Source organism: Lissotriton helveticus (genome assembly GCF_964261635.1).
Source record: "Lissotriton helveticus chromosome 1_1 unlocalized genomic scaffold, aLisHel1.1 SUPER_1_unloc_18, whole genome shotgun sequence".
NCBI lineage: Eukaryota > Metazoa > Chordata > Amphibia > Caudata > Salamandridae > Lissotriton > Lissotriton helveticus.
In genome coordinates, this window is record NW_027611657.1 from 117,713 (window position 1) to 138,006 (window position 20,294).

Here is a 20,294-nt window from a genome sequence, read left to right on the forward strand (position 1 = left end):
CTCTCTGTGACCTCCTCCAGGGATCCAGCTTGGTTCTGTTCCTCCCTCTGTCCCTCCCTCCCTCCCTTCCTCTGTCGTGTTTAAGGTCTCACAAAACTGACCAAATATGTGCGCCTTTTACACGTCCGAGACTGTAACTCCGCTCGGATCCCTCTACTTTCCCCTTTTGTATTCCTTCTCCCTCTTGATCCTCAACTCTCATGCCAAGTGGGAGCGCACCTTTTTTTCCCCCTAAAAGTGAAAATTTAGTGGGACGGTTGGAGCTTTTTAAAATGTGGTTTTATTGCTAAAAGACACAACAATATTGTTGACTGTGATATCAATTTGTCTTTTCTGTTCATATTGCAACCTTTTTTTATACAGTGTCTGAGTATCTCATATAAAAACAAATGTATTGGCATTTGAAACAATGCCACATTAGGCAGTGCAATATGAACAACCATACAACCATTTGTGACTGAGTTTTACCCCAACAGTGTTTAAACAAAACCAGTATCTTACTTATCAGCATTTGCAGTGACCAATTAAGCATAACCTGCGGCAGCACATCATTTGATTATATTAGTAGTGACCCTAATCAAACTGTGTGTCATTGGAAGCCAGGCTTAGCAGGGATTGACGTGGAGGTTCCCATATATGCATGGGTCTTGACGCAGCCGGTAGCTCCTCTACATATAATACAAGATTTTCATTACAATAAACCATATCTGTAGGAGAGTAGGGTCTGCAATCCTATGATCACCCAGATTTTTGCTTTTTGCTGCACTGGTTTACGACTTTCCCTGGCTGTGGGCCTGCTAATCAGACCCACAGCCTAGCTGTTCTCTCTATCCAAATTGTACTCAGGTACTGAATTGGCACTGGGCCCTCTCAAGTCCCTGTACCCAGGGCTGAGGTGCACCCAGAAGTCTCCCAGGGGCTGAAGCATGTATTATGCCACCCCTGGGCTGGCTAACTAAACTGACACAACTGGCTGCACGACAGCTGGGGCAAGGTGGTGTACTCACCCTTTGCTTTAGATATAGTATACCTATATCTAACCCTAAAATGGACACACAGATCTCCTATCAGTCACTCCTATGGCAGGCCTTAACAATCCTGAAGGCAGAGTGCTTGGAATCGTGTGAGATGGTGCTCTGGCATGAGCTGAGCCTGTCTGCGGCTTTCGGGATCCATCCCTTAGCCGTTTCCATGATATCGCATACCATATACTCTTAAGTGCATTATAATCCTCGCGGTTATATGCCAACTCTGGTATCGCTTTATCAAAACATGTCGAGTAAGGTGTCATACGAATTGGAATACTAACCCCTCGCCAATTCTGGCGACGGGGTTAGCATTCCACCCTTCTAGAGGGACACGACATGTATGTAACCCCTAACCCCGGTTAAAGTCAGACAGAGCCTTAGCACCCACAAAATGGATGCTGCCACCGAGACACAAGTCTGCCCTCCTGCTGCTGGGAGTCCTCCCAGAGCAGGAGATAAGGACAAAGGGTTTCCTGCCAGGGGCGGTGCCAGCACCGTCCCAGACAGGATTTTGTGTATTGTAGGTAGGCAGGGCTTCAGAGGAAGGTGACTGCACGTGGCACCCCGGTGCTCACTGTGCATAGGCTGGCTTGAACCAGTTCCAGGGACACTCCAGACCCTGTGCTGGGGAAAAGCCCGCCAAGGAAGTAGGTGTAACCACCCCCCTCCTGGTCCCACCCCTAGGGCAGGACTTAGTCGCGTGCCAGCCCCTTTTTACAGGATAAAGGTAGGAACTGGCCCCCTTCCAAATCAGATCATCTTTGAATCCTGAAACTACTTTCCACGAAAGGAACTCAAGACTTCTTCCTAAGATTTCTCCCTTGTGACTAAGGAGTAGTCACCCTGCATCCGCAGGCACCATCTAAAGAACACTGCGGTCTGCTGCAAGTCCTTCCTCCGGAATCCGACTGCCCAGCTCGACGAGAACCGGCTTCCCTGGCACCTCTGACCTCTACCCACCTCTACAGCCAAGCTGAGAACCGTGGGTGCGACGAGACCTCGAGGGACCGGCCATCTTCAAGACTGCACGACTTCTGCACAGCAAGCCCGCCGAGTAATTTCCTGGTGAGTGCTTTGGGGTCCGAGAAGCCCCGACCCTGAGCAGCTCCAGCACCGAAGTGCAGCCTCCCAGCATCTCCACGATCTGCGTGGGGCCCTTCTGCTTTTTGCTGCTCACCGCGTTGTTTGGCTACTAGCCCGCTGGTTTGTGGCCTTCTGAACGACGCCCGACGACATCACTGCTGCTGGTCTGGTTGCTCCAGACTGGCCCTTGCTCCCTTCCCGAAGAGGAGCACCCCGGACCCTCCTGGTCCACTCAAGACGCCATTTTGAGTCCACCGCGTGGGCTTGAATTAGCCAAGGCTTGTTGCCCAATCCTGGGTAACTTCGACGCCGACAGCTTCATCCATCGTGGGACAGCTCGCCTCTCCATCCTGGTCGCCGACAACGCCTCCTGGTCCGTGAGATCTGCAGAGCCAGCGTCGCCCACTCACTTAGTCGAGGTGACTGCCATCCGGTGCCCTCCTGGTGCCCACTGACTACTGGCTAGTAGTCACAAACTTTGTCCCCTCTGCTTTCAGGTGTCATCCATCTTCCAGATCCAGGCTGGGATCAACTCGAACTATCTTCACTGGTCGCCTGCCAGCATCTTTTCTCCCAGGCTCCTGGTCCGGCAACGAGGATTCCCGACGTCTTTTGAGACCTATGCAGCTGCAGCCCCTGGGCTAGGTAACTTCGGCATTTCGGTGCCCCAGCATAGCCTCACTATCCAAGGGTCAGGATCCACTGTCGTTTTCTTCCTACCAGGTCGGGTTCGCCCGTAAACACTAACTTTAACTTTACTAGCTTCCATAGACTTTGTCCCGCATCCCGCGTGAGAGTGCACACTCTGCACCCGAGTCCCCTAGGTCTCCTAGAAGTAATCTAACGATTCTATAGTCAAGTCCTAGCGATTCCAAAGCCTATTAGTACTGTACTTACCTGCTAGTAATTTCGCATTCCACTTTTGAAGTATATGGTTTTTCGTGCCCCTCGGGCATTTGTGTATACCGTGCTAACTTAAGTATTTTCGTAAGAGTTTTGTTGTGTGCTTAGCACCCTGTCCTCATAAAGAGTACAGGGTTGTTGTGATTCTAATAAATACATTGTTTATTTTCATAACACTTGTGTGGTGTCCTTTCACTGGGTGTTCAAGGGGTAACGTGATGGTAAAACAGCTGGCTTAACACGCCCTCTAGAGTCTTAGCCTTAGACTGCTCGTATCCATGCTACTAGGATAGCTGGTCTATAAGGTTGACTTACAACCAATCATCAATAAGGGTTGTTTGGACTGATATATAGTGATCACTAGAATAGTGAACACTGCACATCAGGCCAACTTCTCACATTGGTGAGCAGCGGTTGGGATTTGAGCTTGCTGTTGTTTTACCACACATATCCTAAGAATATCTTGTGAAAGATCACATAAGTACTAAAGGTACATATAACTTAGCTTAGAATACTCTGAGTTCTACTGAACCAGCTGTTGTAGCTCCTAGGGCCTAGCACACCCTAAACTACAACTCTAGCAAGGGATCAGTAGGCAAACATATAGTGTAGGTAAGTGCACCACTTACACCTCACTAGAAAAGCATGTCTACCCAGGGAGAATCTACTGAGACTCCCCTGGTCAGTGTTGACCCTCCACAGGTCACTTCAAGATATGCAGCTCTCAGTTTCCAGGAGATGAGACAAATCTGTGTCTCCAGAAAACTGAAGCAGGGGTCTAACCCCACCATTCCCTTTTTAATAGGTCTCTTAGAGACTTATGATGCGAGAAAGCTTTCTCAGCTAGATGGGAATATGCCAGCCTTAGAGGGTACCTCTGGGGATCCAGACCTCCCCAACATTGCCAATGCAGTTGAGGAGAAGGATCAAGGGGAACTCTCTGGGGACGAGGTAGACAAAGGTCTTGAGGTAGTCAGAAGGCTAACTAGGGCCAACTTAGACTTGCTTGGGCTAGGATCTGGGGGACCCCCAGTACTGACCCTAAGAAGGCCTAACCTTGGAGTTAGGAGAGATAGATCTCTTTCTAGGGACTCCAATAGATCTCTGCACTCTAATGCCTCTTCTCAGAGGAGAAGGAACTCTCCCCAGAGGAGATTGACTTCCCCTCAGAGAATGGAGCATGAAGCTAGGATGAGACAGGCTACTCTGAGGATTGAAAGGGAAGAAATTGCCCTGGCCAAAGAGAAGCTTGCCTTGGCTAGAGAGCAGCAGATGAGTGGGTTAGCTCCCACTGGTGGCAGCAATCTCCCAAGAGATAGAGAGAAGGGTTTAGATACTAAACACCTGACTAAGATAGTGCCCCCCTTTAAGCAAGGGGATGATATCCAGAAATGGATGGCTGCTTTGGAGAGGGCCTGCACTGTGCAGTGCATTCCCCGAAGTCAGTGGGCAGCTATACTGTGGCTCTCCTTTGATGGTAAAGGTAGAGATAAGCTCCTCACTACAAGAGTGGAGGATGCTAATGATTACCAGGTCCTGAAAAATGCACTGATTGATGGGTTTGGTTTAACCACTGAGCAGTACAGGTTGCTGTTCAGAGACACCCAGAAAACTCAGTCTCAGGACTGGTCTGACTTTGTGGATAGTGCCACTAAGGCTTTGGAGGGCTGGTTGCTGGGTAGCAAGGTTACAGATTACACAGGATTGTATAATCTTATGATGAGAGAACTAATTTTAAACAATTGTCAGAACCAGTTGTTGCACCAGCACCTTGTTGATTCAGATCTGACCTCTCCCCAAGAATTGGGAAAGAAGGCAGACAAATGGGTCAGGACAAGGATCAAGCAGAACCAGAACCAGGGTGGTCAGAAGAAAGCAGACCAGAAGGGTAATGCAAAGAGTGAACAAAATGACCAGAAGTCTTCACCAGGTCCCCAACAAACCAAAGAGGGTGGGGGTCAGGCTTCCCAGAAGAAGAAGACTCAAGAAGGCCAGTCAAAAAGGTGGTGCCAGTACTGCAAAAGTAAATCTCACTGGTTTAGTGAGTGCACCAAAAGAGGAGGACAAACTCCTGCCACTACAGCCCCTAAGGCAACTGCACCCCCTAGTACAGTCAGTAGTGGTAGTGTACCTCCCAAGGCATTAGTTGGGTTAACCTTGGGAACTGAGGGGTCTGACAACTTAGTTGGCACACTCACTCAGGCTGTCCTTGTCTGTACAGGGGATATGGATATAACCCCTGAGATAAGTCCCAATACTTTGGGCAAATACAGGCAGACGCCTTTAATTAATGGCAAAATGGCTCAGGCCTATAGGGACACTTGTGCCAGTGTCACCATGGTGACACCTAACTTTGTGGACCCTGGACAGATCATGCCAGGTACTGATTTCCTGGTGACCAATGCCAGCAATGTCACTACTAGTCATAGTGTGGCAATTGTGGCTTTCTCCTGGGGTGGAGTGAAGGGACAAAAGAAAGTTGTAGTCAGTTCAGACCTCCCAGTTGATTGTTTGTTGGGCAATGATTTGGAGTCATCACAATGGTCAGAAGTGGAGCAGAGGACTCACATGGAAATGTTAGGCTTGCCAGCACATGTGCTTGCTGTGACTAGGTCACAGGCCAGAAAATGCCCCACTGAACAGGTGCTGGATCCTGAAATTATGGACCAGACACCTTCCAAGAAGAAGAGCAGTAAGGGTAAGGCTTTGCCTTCCCCCTTGCCCCAGGTTGAGGATCAAGTCTCTGAGGAGGCTGATCTGAGAGAACTGAGGGAAACTGAGCCTAAAGAGCTTGAACTTGATCAAGTTGAGTTTCTGGGCTCAGGGGGACCCTCCAGAGCAGACCTGGGGAAGGCACAGTTAGACTGCCCTTCCCTTGAACCCCTCAGACAGCAGGCTGCTGCTGAGGCTGCAGGGAATGCCACAGGTGCCCACAGGGTATACTGGGAAGATGGACTCCTGTACTCTGAGTCAAGAGACCCCAAGCCTGGTGCAACCAGGAGGCTGGTCATCCCCTTGTCTCTGAGAGGTTTCCTTCTCACCTTGGCCCATGAGATTCCCCTTGCAGGTCATTTAGGTCAGACAAAGACTTGGGACAGGCTTGTCTCACACTTTCACTGGCCCCATATGAATGAGAATACCAAGGAGTTTTGTCGCTCCTGTGTCACTTGCCAAGCCAGTGGTAAGTCAGGTGGCACAACAAAGGCCCCCCTCATACCACTACCTGTGGTGGGGGTTCCCTTTGAAAGAGTGGGGATTGACATTGTTGGTCCAATGGAACCCCAGACAGCATCAGGGCACAAGTTTATACTGGTGGTAGTGGATCATGCCACCAGGTATCCTGAAGCTATTCCACTTAGGACCACTACAGCACCTGTAGTGGCAAGGGCCCTAGTTGGAGTGTTCTCCAGAGTGGGCTTCCCTAAGGAGGTTGTTTCTGACAGAGGTACAAACTTCATGTCAGGATATCTGACTGCAATGTGGAAGGAGTGTGGTGTGAACTACAAGTTCACCACACCCTACCACCCACAATGCAATGGGCTTGTTGAGAGATTCAACAGGACCCTCAAAGGGATGATTCATGGGCTACCTGAAACTCTTAGGAGAAGATGGGATGTCCTGATCCCCTGCCTCTTGTTTGCTTACAGAGAGGTCCCACAGAAGGGGGTTGGCTACAGCCCTTTTGAGCTTCTGTATGGGCATCCTGTAAGAGGACCCCTGTGTTTGGTGAAGGAAGGATGGGAGAGACCTCTCAAAAAGCCTGCAACCAACATAGTGGACTATGTACTTGGTCTCCGCTCCAGGATGGCTGAGTATATGGAAAAAGCATCTAAAAACCTTGAGGCCAGCCATGAACTTCAAAAAGCTTGGCATGACCAAAAGGCTGTTCTGACTGTGTACCAGCCAGGACAGAAGGTGTGGGTGCTGGAGCCAGTGGCCCCAGCAGCTCTGAAAGACAAATGGTCTGGGCCCCACACCATCATTGAGCAAAAGGGAGAGGTTACCTACCTGGTGGACCTTGGAAATCCCAGGAGCCCTCTCAGAGTGCTCCATGTTAACAGGCTCAAAGCATATGTTGACAGGAAGGACATGAGCTTGCTCATGGCCACAGATGAGGGACAGGAGGAAGAGAGTGACCCTCTCCCAGACCTGCTCACTCAGAATCCTGATGATGGATCAGTTGATGGTGTTGTCTTTTGTGGCAGCCTCACTGAACATCAGCAACAGGATTGCAGGCAAGTCCTGCAATCCTTCAGACATATGTTCTCTCTGACACCCAGCCAAACTGATTGGTGTACCCATGGTGTTGACACTGGAGACAGTCTGCCTGTCAAGAGTAAAATCTACAGACAGCCTGATCATGTTAGAGACTGCATCAAAACTGAAGTGCAGAAAATGTTGGAGCTGGGAGTCATTGAGCCCTCAGATAGCCCTTGGGCTAGCCCAGTAGTTCTAGTGCCAAAGCCTCACACCCAGGGTGGTAAGAAAGAGATGAGGTTTTGCGTAGACTACAGAGGCCTCAATGCAGTCACTAAGACTGATGCCCACCCAATACCAAGAGCAGATGAACTTATAGATAAATTGGCTTCTGCCAACTTCTTAAGTACATTTGATTTGACAGCTGGGTATTGGCAAATCAGGTTAGCTGAGGAGGCCAAACCCAAGACAGCATTTTCTACCCCTGGAGGGCATTATCAGTTTGTGGTAATGCCCTTTGGACTGAAAAATGCACCTGCCACCTTCCAAAGGTTGGTGAATCAAGTCCTCACTGGGCTGGATGACTTCTGTGCAGCATATCTAGACGATATTGCTGTCTTTAGCTCCACCTGGGAGGATCACCTGGTCCACCTGAGGAAAGTGTTAGAGGCTCTGCAAAAGGCAGGCCTCACTATCAAGGCCACAAAGTGCCAGATAGGGCAGACACAGGTTGTATACCTGGGCCACCTGGTAGGTGGAGGCCAGGTTCAGCCACTGGAGAGTAAGATACAGGCCATCAAGGACTGGACTCCTCCAATCACCCAGACTCAGGTTCGAGCTTTCTTGGGCCTGACTGGGTACTATAGGAAGTTTGTCAGAAATTATGGGTCCATAGTGACCCCTCTTAATGACCTGACAAGCAAAAAGATGCCAAAGAAAGTTCAGTGGACAGCAAGCTGTCAGAAAGCATTCAATGACCTAAAGCAGGCCATGTGCACAGCACCTATCCTAAAGAGTCCAGATTACTCCAAGCCATTCATTGTCCAAACAGATGCTTCTGAGTTGGGTGTGGGGGCTGTTCTGTCTCAACTGAATTTTGATGGTAATGATCAGCCTATTGCTTTCATTAGTAGGAGGTTGACACCCAGAGAGAAAAATTGGTCAGCTATTGAGAGGGAGGCCTTTGCTGTGGTCTGGGCCCTGAAGAAGCTGAGGGCCTACTTGTTTGGCACTCACTTCACCATTCAGACAGACCATAAGCCACTCTTGTGGCTAAATCAGATGAAGGGTGAAAACCCCAAACTGCTTAGGTGGTCCATTTCCCTACAGGGGATGGATTTTACAGTGGAGCATAGACCTGGTACTGATCACAGCAATGCTGATGGGCTCTCCAGGTATTTCCACTTAGAGCAAGAAGACTCACCTGGTCAAGGTTAGTTTATTGTCCCAAAGTTTGGGGGGGGGGGTCATGTAGGAGAGTAGGGTCTGCAATCCTATGATCACCCAGATTTTTGCTTTTTGCTGCACTGGTTTACGACTTTCCCTGGCTGTGGGCCTGCTAATCAGACCCACAGCCTAGCTGTTCTCTCTATCCAAATTGTACTCAGGTACTGAATTGGCACTGGGCCCTCTCAAGTCCCTGTACCCAGGGCTGAGGTGCACCCAGAAGTCTCCCAGGGGCTGAAGCATGTATTATGCCACCCCTGGGCTGGCTAACTAAACTGACACAGCTGGCTGCACGACAGCTGGGGCAAGGTGGTGTACTCACCCTTTGCTTTAGATATAGTATACCTATATCTAACCCTAAAATGGACACACAGATCTCCTATCAGTCACTCCTATGGCAGGCCTTAACAATCCTGAAGGCAGAGTGCTTGGAATCGTGTGAGATGGTGCTCTGGCATGAGCTGAGCCTGTCTGCGGCTTTCGGGATCCATCCCTTAGCCGTTTCCATGATATCGCATACCATATACTCTTAAGTGCATTATAATCCTCGCGGTTATATGCCAACTCTGGTATCGCTTTATCAAAACATGTCGAGTAAGGTGTCATACGAATTGGAATACTAACCCCTCGCCAATTCTGGCGACGGGGTTAGCATTCCACCCTTCTAGAGGGACACGACATGTATGTAACCCCTAACCCCGGTTAAAGTCAGACAGAGCCTTAGCACCCACAAAATGGATGCTGCCACCGAGACACAAGTCTGCCCTCCTGCTGCTGGGAGTCCTCCCAGAGCAGGAGATAAGGACAAAGGGTTTCCTGCCAGGGGCGGTGCCAGCACCGTCCCAGACCGGATTTTGTGTATTGTAGGTAGGCAGGGCTTCAGAGGAAGGTGACTGCACGTGGCACCCCGGTGCTCACTGTGCATAGGCTGGCTTGAACCAGTTCCAGGGACACTCCAGACCCTGTGCTGGGGAAAAGCCCGCCAAGGAAGTGGGTGTAACCACCCCCCTCCTGGTCCCACCCCTAGGGCAGGACTTAGTTGCGTGCCAGCCCCTTTTTACAGGATAAAGGTAGGAACTGGCCCCCTTCCAAATCAGATCATCTTTGAATCCTGAAACTACTTTCCACGAAAGGAACTCAAGACTTCTTCCTAAGATTTCTCCCTTGTGACTAAGGAGTTGTCACCCTGCATCCGCAGGCACCATCTAAAGAACACTGCGGTCTGCTGCAAGTCCTTCCTCCGGAATCCGACTGCCCAGCTCGACGAGAACCGGCTTCCCTGGCACCTCTGACCTCTACCCACCTCTACAGCCAAGCTGAGAACCGTGGGTGCGACGAGACCTCGAGGGACCGGCCATCTTCAAGACTGCACGACTTCTGCCCAGCAAGCCCGCCGAGTAATTTCCTGGTGAGTGCTTTGGGGTCCGAGAAGCCCCGACCCTGAGCAGCTCCAGCACCGAAGTGCAGCCTCCCAGCATCTCCACGATCTGCGTGGGGCCCTTCTGTTTTTTGCTGCTCACCGCGTTGTTTGGCTACTAGCCCGCTGGCTTGTGGCCTTCTGAACGACGCCCGACGACATCACTGCTGCTGGTCTGGTTGCTCCAGACTGGCCCTTGCTCCCTTCCCGAAGAGGAGCACCCCGGACCCTCCTGGTCCACTCAAGACGCCATTTTGAGTCCACCGCGTGGGCTTGAATTAGCCAAGGCTTGTTGCCCAATCCTGGGTAACTTCGACGCCGACAGCTTCATCCATCGTGGGACAGCTCGCCTCTCCATCCTGGTCGCCGACAACGCCTCCTGGTCCGTGAGATCTGCAGAGCCAGCGTCGCCCACTCACCTAGTCGAGGTGACTGCCATCCGGTGCCCTCCTGGTGCCCACTGACTACTGGCTAGTAGTCACGAACTTGGTCCCCTCTGCTTTCAGGTGTCATCCATCTTCCAGATCCAGGCTGGGATCAACTCGAACTATCTTCACTGGTCGCCTGCCAGCATCTTTTCTCCCAGGCTCCTGGTCCGGCAACGAGGATTCCCGACGTCTTTTGAGACCTATGCAGCTGCAGCCCCTGGGCTAGGTAACTTCGGCATTTCGGTGCCCCAGCATAGCCTCACTATTCAAGGGTCAGGATCCACTGTCGTTTTCTTCCTACCAGGTCGGGTTCGCCCGTAAACACTAACTTTAACTTTACTAGCTTCCATAGACTTTGTCCCGCATCCCGCGTGAGAGTGCACACTCTGCACCCGAGTCCCCTAGGTCTCCTAGAAGTAATCTAACGATTCTATAGTCAAGTCCTAGCGATTCCAAAGCCTATTAGTACTGTACTTACCTGCTAGTAATTTCGCATTCCACTTTTGAAGTATATGGTTTTTCGTGCCCCTCGGGCATTTGTGTATACCGTGCTAACTTAAGTATTTTCGTAAGAGTTTTGTTGTGTGCTTAGCACCCTGTCCTCATAAAGAGTACAGGGTTGTTGTGATTCTAATAAATACATTGTTTATTTTCATAACACTTGTGTGGTGTCCTTTCACTGGGTGTTCAAGGGGTAACGTGATGGTAAAACAGCTGGCTTAACACGCCCTCTAGAGTCTTAGCCTTAGACTGCTCGTATCCATGCTACTAGGATAGCTGGTCTATAAGGTTGACTTACAACCAATCATCAATAAGGGTTGTTTGGACTGATATATAGTGATCACTAGAATAGTGAACACTGCACATCAGGCCAACTTCTCACAATATCCTTCACCCAACGCTTAGTCATAGGAGCCAACGCACTTTCCTAGTGCAGCGCGACTTGGTGCTTGGCCAATAACAGCACAGCGCACATACATTTTCCAATCGCACCCTTTAAGTGAGGTACATGGCATAGCAAACATACTGACGGAACACACTGCAATACAATCCCAGTCATTTCCTGTAGGTATTGCAATACCCCTTCCCAGAACAACAGCACTCTTCTGCACCCACACGCCAAATGTAAGAAGTCAGCTTCCGGCTGTCCACATCTTTTACAGTTACTAGTTTCTCTAAGGCCTCATCTCTGTAGTTTAACAGGCGTGTGGTAGACTTGGTGAATGTATTTGCAATTTATGATGCACAAGTTACCCTTAGGTGTGGGAGCACCGGTCAGCTTGTAAATATGGTTTATATATTTGAAATGGGTGTGCTGCCAGTCCCCCCCCACTTGCACCAGCGCCACAGGGCTGTTGTACAAAAGTACTATCCAACCCAGGAACAGTGGCAGGAATCCCATGCGGCGCCGTACATGGAACATGTCACTCCACTCAATGGAGTCAAATGTTTTTGCCGCGTCAGGAGGACCTCGGCGGCTGGCAGTTCAGGGTTCATTACATGGAACTTGGCAAAGATACTTCTCAAATTATTAGACGTGCAGCGCTCCGGGATAAATCCCGATTGGTCCGGGCATGAGGGGCTGAAGCTTGGTAGCTAATATTTTCTCCAGTATCTTAGCGTCCAAGTTTATCAGAGACAACGGCCTATATGATTCGCACCTGTCCGGGGCCTTTTCTTTTTTTAACAGCGTAATTATCTGGACCTCGCGGAGGGACGGTGGAAGTACACCAGTTTCATGTGCCTCTGCATACATTTCAAGCAGATAAGGCGCAAGCAGATCGATGTGTTCTTGATAGAATCCAGTTGTAAGCCCGTCTGGCCCCGGCGCCTTTTGGTTGGGCAACGTGCATACCACAGCCTTTATATCCGCTTCATCTATGGGTTGGCAAAGATTGACGGTGGCCACCCGACAGCCACGCACAGGCAATGCCGGATAGATAGGCGTCCGCGTCCGTCGCACTCCCCCGTGCTGTGTGTAAATCAGAGTAAAATCTGCGGAATTGTTCCACTATCGCCTCGGGCCGTAATGCTCCGTGCCCTGCTTGTCTGTGAGCTTAGTTATGTGGTGATAGTCCTCACAAATTCTTATTATAGTGACCAAATCTCTGCCTGGGCGCCCTCCCTCCCCATAGGCTCGCACCACATGTCTGCGTGCAATGTAGCGGATCTCCGATTCTGCCAGTGAGTCGTATTTCCTTTTTTGTTCATGTATACGGGCTAGGATTTCAGGACAGGGATTGTCTGTGTATTACCGTTCTCAACCTGTTAGTTAGTGCTCGGCCTGTGTTAGTTGGCCTCGAACATCTTTAAGAATATCCGCTGTGGTGCTGATTCAAACCCTTCTAATAGTCACTTTGAAAGCTTCCCACAGTGTGGATGCACTGTCCACCGTACCCGTGTCTACAGCAAAATATTGTTTGATGGCTTCCCTGACAGTATTATTATACAGCTTATCCAAAAGAGCATGCGCACGGAAGCGCCATATGTATGGGCAATGTACATTAGTTGCATGTTTAAAGGCGAGCAGCACCGGATTATGATCCGACAATGTGCGTGGGTGGATCGTGACATCCGTAACCCAGTCATTGGCCCTCTCACTGAGTAGCCAGTAGTCCAATCAGGACCAGCTATTGTGTGCAGGTGTAGAATGCATACCCTCCTTAGCTGTACTGTTAAATAGGATTTTAGGACCCTAGTGTAATTTTCCCGATTATGCCCTTATAAAGGTATAAATCACCTTGCCCTAATATAGCCATAGAAATCATAACCATATTTAAACATAGCCCATACAATCCAAATACAGACATGGATACTTCCACTAGTTCCTAAAAGCCACAACGATTTCTTGGAAAGACTCGCCTTCAGCAGTCAGGAACTTCCCCTTGCTTGAATATTGATCTATCTAAGAACTCATGGAGTTTTCAAAGAACTGCCATTCTTTGATGACGTTATTATGTCCAACCTTACATCAAACTCGGCACTTTCAAGGTATAAATATACCCACACTTGCCGAGGCAAACACACGGTGGTGCGGAGCAGTTCGACTATCTACTTGCCCGACACAGCTTGCTACAGCAAGTGCCGAAGGAAGCCGACCCTCCAGCTGACGCACTGAGAGAGACGCTGTCTTTTCTCTTGCAGAGAAATCCAGCTCCAGTGTTTCCAAGCTCCCCTTGCGGGGTGTTGGGAAATCGAGTCCCGAGACAGAGAGATACCAGACCTCCGTCCTTCTAAAACCAAGGTACGGAGCTGATTAGACCCTAAGAGAAATCTTGGATAGATTCTTGGCAAAAGATACTAAAACCCATGCTACACAATACTTACTTCTTCCCTAGTACTAGACTTAGGTTGGGTACATCGGGGTAGGCGTCCTCAGTGGACATACTACGATGCATCTTCTGCAGGAGGGCGATCTGTACGCTGTGGTGGTCTAAGTAGACGAACAAATGTTTGATTTTTTGGGGAGTATTAAGCCCTCTGACATGCCATGTCACAATTATATTTCTCACCCATAGTCATCATGAGGCGTTAAGTGTAATTGTGGCGGTGTCCTGCTGCCAAGGTCAAAGAATGCGATCAATGTGAGTTCAAGCGTCTCTGGTAATTCAATCACATTAATAAACCCAGCTTTTGAACCTTGCCATTCGCCTCCCCCACCCACTTCAGCAGCCCCAAATTGCTAAAGCCATCCCACAAACAAACTCTAGAACCCCCCTTCCTACTCTTCAAACAAACCCCATTAGAAACAAGAAGATAATGTGGTGCACCCATGGAGGCGTGAGCCACCCGCTGTTAAATCTAAGGTCAGGGGACAATCGATATTTGCCCGGCGGTATCGCCTCTTTAACCCACGAATTATTAATCAATGAAGAGGCAGGCGCTGGAGACGGGAAGGCAGGAAACAAGGTTTATTCTCTCCGGAGGAGAACACATCAGTTCAAACAGCAGGTATCGTTCTGAGGTGCTCTAACCGCATCTCTGAGGCCTGGCCTCTTATACACAGCTTTATTGCTTTATTACATATAACATATTCATGGCAAATGCTTTGATGTACGGAAAGACATTCTCGGAATCCCCGCTCCAAGCCCGTTCCCACACACATATACAGCAGAAGTCCCCACCCCGGTCACGACAGGTGATGATTATCGCGCAGCTGGACATTCCGCCGGTTCACGGAATGTGGGGGTTTGACCGGATCTCATAGGGTGGGGGCATCGATCAACTCGAGGGTCCTTTGATGAGGGAAGCTTTCTACTGTACGGGGAGGGGCAATAAACAGTATCGGCAGAGCTAGGTGTCGGCCTGGGAACGAGGAAGACAAACGGGCACACAGGAAAAGGGTTTTGTATCAAAAGAGGGCCTGGGACCATAAAAGGAAGGAAGGGAGGTGTCGCGCTGGGACAGGATGGGGTTCTGAGGCAGAGCTGCGCTGAAGAGGGGTTTATGACCCAAGGCAATGTGCGAGCGGGGGTTGTCAGAGTGCGGGCTTTGTGAGGGAGGAGGGCTATGCCGGGGGCCAGTGGCATGCAAAAAGGGTTGTTCTGATCGAGGCACCTAAAATGGCGGGTGCGCATGACAAAAAGTGTGGCATCAGGGAAAAAGGCAAGATGGCGCAGATAATGTTTACCAGACCGTACTAATTTTCCACAGTCCTCCCTTTAACATATCCAAGACATCTTGCTGGCCTATTTCCAATTCATGTCGACTGTGGTGGTCATAGGAAAAGAAGTAGGTACCCAGGTAAAGGAGTTATAAACATTACATTTTAAAATCTTTCATCTTAGGAGGCGGGTCTATCGATAAAACTCGTTTGCAGGAAAGTCATAGTAATGCAATAACAGACAAAAATGATTCTGTAGTGAGAGCATTGAGTACATTTCATAGCTACTTATAGTCGTTTGGAATGTAAATTGATAGGTCATTACATATGTGAGTTCTGTTCATGTTTGGTTGGGGCATAATTAATACAATGGTGGCTGGGAGAGAAATGAGACGTAGCAAAAACGATGATTGAGGGTGTCAATGTTCGAAGTTAAATGAGTTCTCAGCATTCTTTGTCATCTTTTGTTGGCGCTGTGGAGCACCGGCGGTGGAGCTAAGGGTCCAGCTCTATTCTAGGTCCCGCGTTGCAGGGCACGACCTTTTCCTCGTGTTTCCAGTCAAAAAAGGTCCTTTTCGCCCTGTGTCCTTTGAGTTGATTGTCAAAAAAAGGGTTCAGATGGAAGAAGAGTGTGTAGTCCATAGGGTAGGTCGGAGAAAAAGGGGGGGGGATGGAGCTGGGCCAATCGGGAACAGATCAGGGGGGCGAAAATTTCAGGTAGGCAGGCTCATGACCGAATTCAGAGAGCGGGGACTTTCCGGCACACGTTGAACATTGAGCAGGGGCATCAGGTCAGCCCTTTCCTCTCACTTTGACGGAAACAGTGCCTCGTCCTGCAACCCCTTTCTGTCGCGGTCTCGCCTTGGCCAATGTCGCAGATGTTCCACGATCTGTAGTCAGGCCCCGTGCTCCCACATCCGGTCCTTCTTTCCTCCGACAGTCGTACCCTTAAATGAGTTTGAAAAGACAGTCTTTAGAGAATTGACAGAGGAAGGTAATCACATAAGTCTATTTCTCTCCAGCTGCAGGCAAAAAAATGGAAACGTCCGTTATATTAGAGTTCGTAACTAACATATAAATGATTGATGATGGGCCTGCTGGATTTACTATAACTTTCCTTCACAACCATTTCTTTGGTGTTTGTTGGTCGTGGGACGAGATCTGGTACCCTTTATTGCGTTACAGTTACGTCAGTTCCTCTGACGGAGACCCACCTTCCTAGTACGAGCCTTACAAAGCTATACCGTTCTCCTGGGCTTTATATCAAAAAAGCGCAATGTGCTATCACCATGGTCTGATAGGTATCTTTCTGAGAGATGAACATAGGCTAAACATTTTTCATTCTATCAATGCATCCTGCCTTTCAGCTAAAACATTTTACTTTCAACAGGGTTCATTGCAACGATTTCTTCACTTCGGTCTAATCTTAATTTCGCAAACATCGTTCTAGTTTCTACATGGCCTCTTACAACCTGACTACTTAATTAAAAAACCGGGGTTTTATGGAAAACAACTAGGGACATAGAAAACTGTGGTAAGGGCGTAAATCGACCCATCTCTTACAACCGGGGGTGAGGGACAGTTTTATAACTCTCGTCTGGGGTAGCTGATACGAAACAGGGGGCGTTCCGGGAACATGAGGATGTTTCGATCACCTTTACTGTTTGGGTATTGCGACAATTCGGGACGGGGAAGGTCGCGTTATCTGAGGCATCTTTTTATAACACAGGAGCCGCTGACATGTAGTTCCCTTATTTCGGGTCAGATTAGGGAACCTCATTCGTCTTACCTGTCCTTTCCCTAATGGCCAAATCTCGGTTTTATCAATCTTTTTAGCAGAAAGGAGAGGTAGTGACACGGCGTCAGGGTGATTTTTATTTAGGATAAATTTCGAGCAAATACTTGTGGTATTTGGGGCCAATTGGTGGTGCACTAGGGGTGGCGGTTTGCCAATTTAGGTGCTAGTCGTTCGGAAGAGAGAGAGAGAGAGAGAGAGAGAGAGAGAGAGAGAGAGAGAGAGAGAGAGAGAGAGAGAGAGAGAGAGAGAGAGAGAGAGAGAGAGAGAGAGAGAGAGAGAGAGAGAGAGAGAGAGAGAGAGAGAGAGAGAGAGAGAGAGAGAGGAGAGAGAGAGAGAGAGAGAGAGAGAAGAGAGAGAGAGAGAGAGAGATGTGCAACAACAGGCTAAATAGTACACGTGCGACATGGGGAGTGGCCGTGCATTAAGATAGGCTATTCAGCGTATTATACAACATAAGACATTACGGGTCCGTGTTAGAATGTTGAAAGCATGCAGTTTGGGATGGACGAGCATTAGGCCGGGTACAGGGGACATGCATCGAGTAAAAAGGGCACCATTGTGTCGCATTTCTTACATTCTCGGTCCTTTAACCAGTTAAGTCAACGCGTCAGTCATACACAAACATCATCTCATAGTTTCAGACATACGTGACAGGTGTCCATTCACGCAACACGGATCAAGGGTGATCGCTTTCATCATGTCATACAATTTATTGGCTCTTCTGGTACAAGAGCAGTTTGTGGGTGTGTTTAGGTGCCACCAGGCAGTGTTAGTCCGCTTCGTGTATCAGACATGGCGAGGCTTCAGATCTTCACCGTACCTTGGTCGTGATTCCGATGTGGCCTGCAGGGGGGGAAAAGGAGGGGAGGGGGACAACATTCGAGCATATCAAAAGCACGGGTACGAAAGTCTTTTACTTACCTCATACTCGTCTTATCTCCTCGGGATAGAATCCCTGGGGTTGTGGTTTCTGGAGCCAAGGGGGGGGGGGGGCAGTGTGTCCTTATAGGCTGTGAGTAGGAAAACGTTAGAGAATCAGAAGCACTTAGCGCGAGGTTTCTAGTTGGTAGGTGTATTTAACTATCGGGGTCCTTAAATCTCTTTCAACGCTGTGATGTTCTAAGGTTTATCAGCTCTTCGGTCAACTCTGTTCCCTAGTACCTTTGAGTGTCGTATCTTTATAATATTCTATCATTTACATCGTTTCGCTTTACCCATCCTTTATATTCCATCTTTTACACCGTTTCGTCTTACCCAACCCCAGAAATCGAGGTCTTTCTCCATGCGCGAGTCCCTGAGTCAGTCGCATATTTGACGGCAGAGTGTCGTGTCTTAGATTCGATCCTCCATCCGGGGCTGGGCAACCATCTTCTATTAACCTTAAAGAGAGAGCAGAGTAGGGTGCACAGAAAAAAACTCTCCCGCCGATCCCACATTTTAAATAAAGCATGCAATACCCGTTCATAGTTTCGAAAACCTTTATTTTCACAATCGTTCAGCATGTTGATAGGACAGTGTGATCGGGGTTGGCCGGATACGGCAATGGCTAAAGTGCGTACAGTAGGGGGGGGGCTATTTTGTAGGATTAAAAACATGTTTTAAAAGGTTCATTCATTCATTTGCAGGGAACTAAAAACGTCTATCGAATAGTTGAGGGACCAAGGGGCATTCATTTCATAATTGGAAACACAGTTGGACTAGTTGTAATCAAATTCCTATAGGTATACCATGGGAGTGTGTCATAAGCGAGGTTACATGTCAGATATGATAATATCATAATGAATCGTACATTGAAAAACATTTTTCACGAGGTCCTTTTACATGTTAGTCGAGTGAATCCTTCCTTTTTTTCGTCAAGTGTACAAAGGATCATATATATTTTTCAGAACATCGAGTCTTTTTTAGCAAAAGAAAACACCACGAGGCGTTCGTAAGTTCCTATTGTTACCGGCGCCATTTTGGGCGGGGCCGGGCTGGTCCGGAAGTAGTATCAAGGAAAAAAATGTCTCCTACAACCGGCAGTTGGACCAGAGTCCTTTTCGGCAGTTCGAGAATTCATGCTAACAGAAGGAGTGGCTATGTCATGCTTATTTCGTTAGCGACCAAGGCAGTTGTTCCTCACCGGAAGCCTGCAGGGGCCGAGGGCTCCTGGGACCTTTGTAGAATCTTCAAGGCTGTGGGGGTGCTGTTGGAGGTGGGGGCTCGTGCTCCGGTGGGCAAGCGCCCGAGTTACGTTGCTGTTCACAGTTACTCTAGCGGCCGAGACCCGCCTTCCAGGGGGCCCAGACGGCATTTTGAGGCCTGCAGCAGCCGCCCTTCGTCGAGTCCGCAAGAGTGGAGGAGACCTTTTGGAATGAACCCATGTCCAGTGCTGCGGAAGTATGGCCACCTGTGGTGCATGTTCGGTGCTGTGCAAGTATCGGCACGTTGCATGTTCGGTGCTGCGCAAGTATCGGCACCGTTGCATGTTCGGTGCTGCGCAAGTACTGGGGCGCCACCATGGTATGTTCGGTGCTACGCAGGTATTGGCACCACCGCCTGGCTGGAGGAGTTCGGCGCTGGGCCGGGGGCTGGGAAACCTCCTATCCGTGGAGGTGGGAGAGGCTCGTCCGCGTCGCCTCTCCCTCCCAGCCCGACCTGGACTAATTTCCGCGGAGGTATGTACAAGACATCCCCCCTCCAGAGTTGTCGCAGCCATTATTCAAGAAAGAAGTGGCGCCTGGCGTGTTGCTGCGGCCATTACGGAGGAGAAAAGAAAGAAGTGTCCCATCCTTCTCTGGGCCGGGCTTCCGGTGGATGTCGGCCGGACGCCTCTTGCTCTGGCCCCATGAACGGGTTCCTTGGCTCATCGGCTGCAGCCGGATCCAGTTGGCCCCAGTCCCTGGCCATTGGTGGCCGGACCGGGAAGACATGTGGCGGGACTATCTGCAACTCTCACGTGCCACTGTGGCCGGACTGGGGGAGAGAGAGAGGGAGGGGTCGAGGACATAGACATTCCCCCCCCCTACAACTCTCCGGTGTGGTCAAGGTGATCCCCTGGCTGGGTCCCGCTGGCCCTTGTCTCTCCTCCGGCTCCACCCTATGTTACGATTTCCTGGCCGACTGTTGGCAGCAGGACCCGCCTTATATGGGTTGCTGCCGGCTGGGCGTAGCCGTAACCCTGCCCTACTTTGGAAGGTTCCAGAATGGGGGGGGGCGAATGTTCTGCTGACTTTCATTTTCTAGCTTACTGTTATTTGTTTCTTGTTCGTCATGTTAAATAAAAGTTCAAGTTCATCAGTGGCTTACGGATTTCGTTTTCTCATTCCTTTCTTTCCAGGTTGTTTCATGCTAAAGCTTCTGTTAACAGAAGTTTAAGTAACACGGTAACACAGGCAGAGGGATGACGCAG

At 49.5% G+C, this 20,294-nt stretch overlaps 2 protein-coding genes across 4 annotated transcripts in view; one reads left to right on the top strand and one right to left on the bottom strand.

Annotated features, from left to right (window-relative positions):
• Positions 1–20,294, bottom strand: part of LOC144805682 (uncharacterized) — a 222,499-nt gene that overhangs the window by 80,368 nt on the left and 121,837 nt on the right. The window lies entirely within an intron of this gene.
• The window catches only part of LOC144805680 (uncharacterized), a 46,717-nt gene that overhangs the window by 2,353 nt on the left and 24,070 nt on the right, over positions 1–20,294 (top strand). The gene's annotated exons all lie outside the window — the stretch shown is intronic.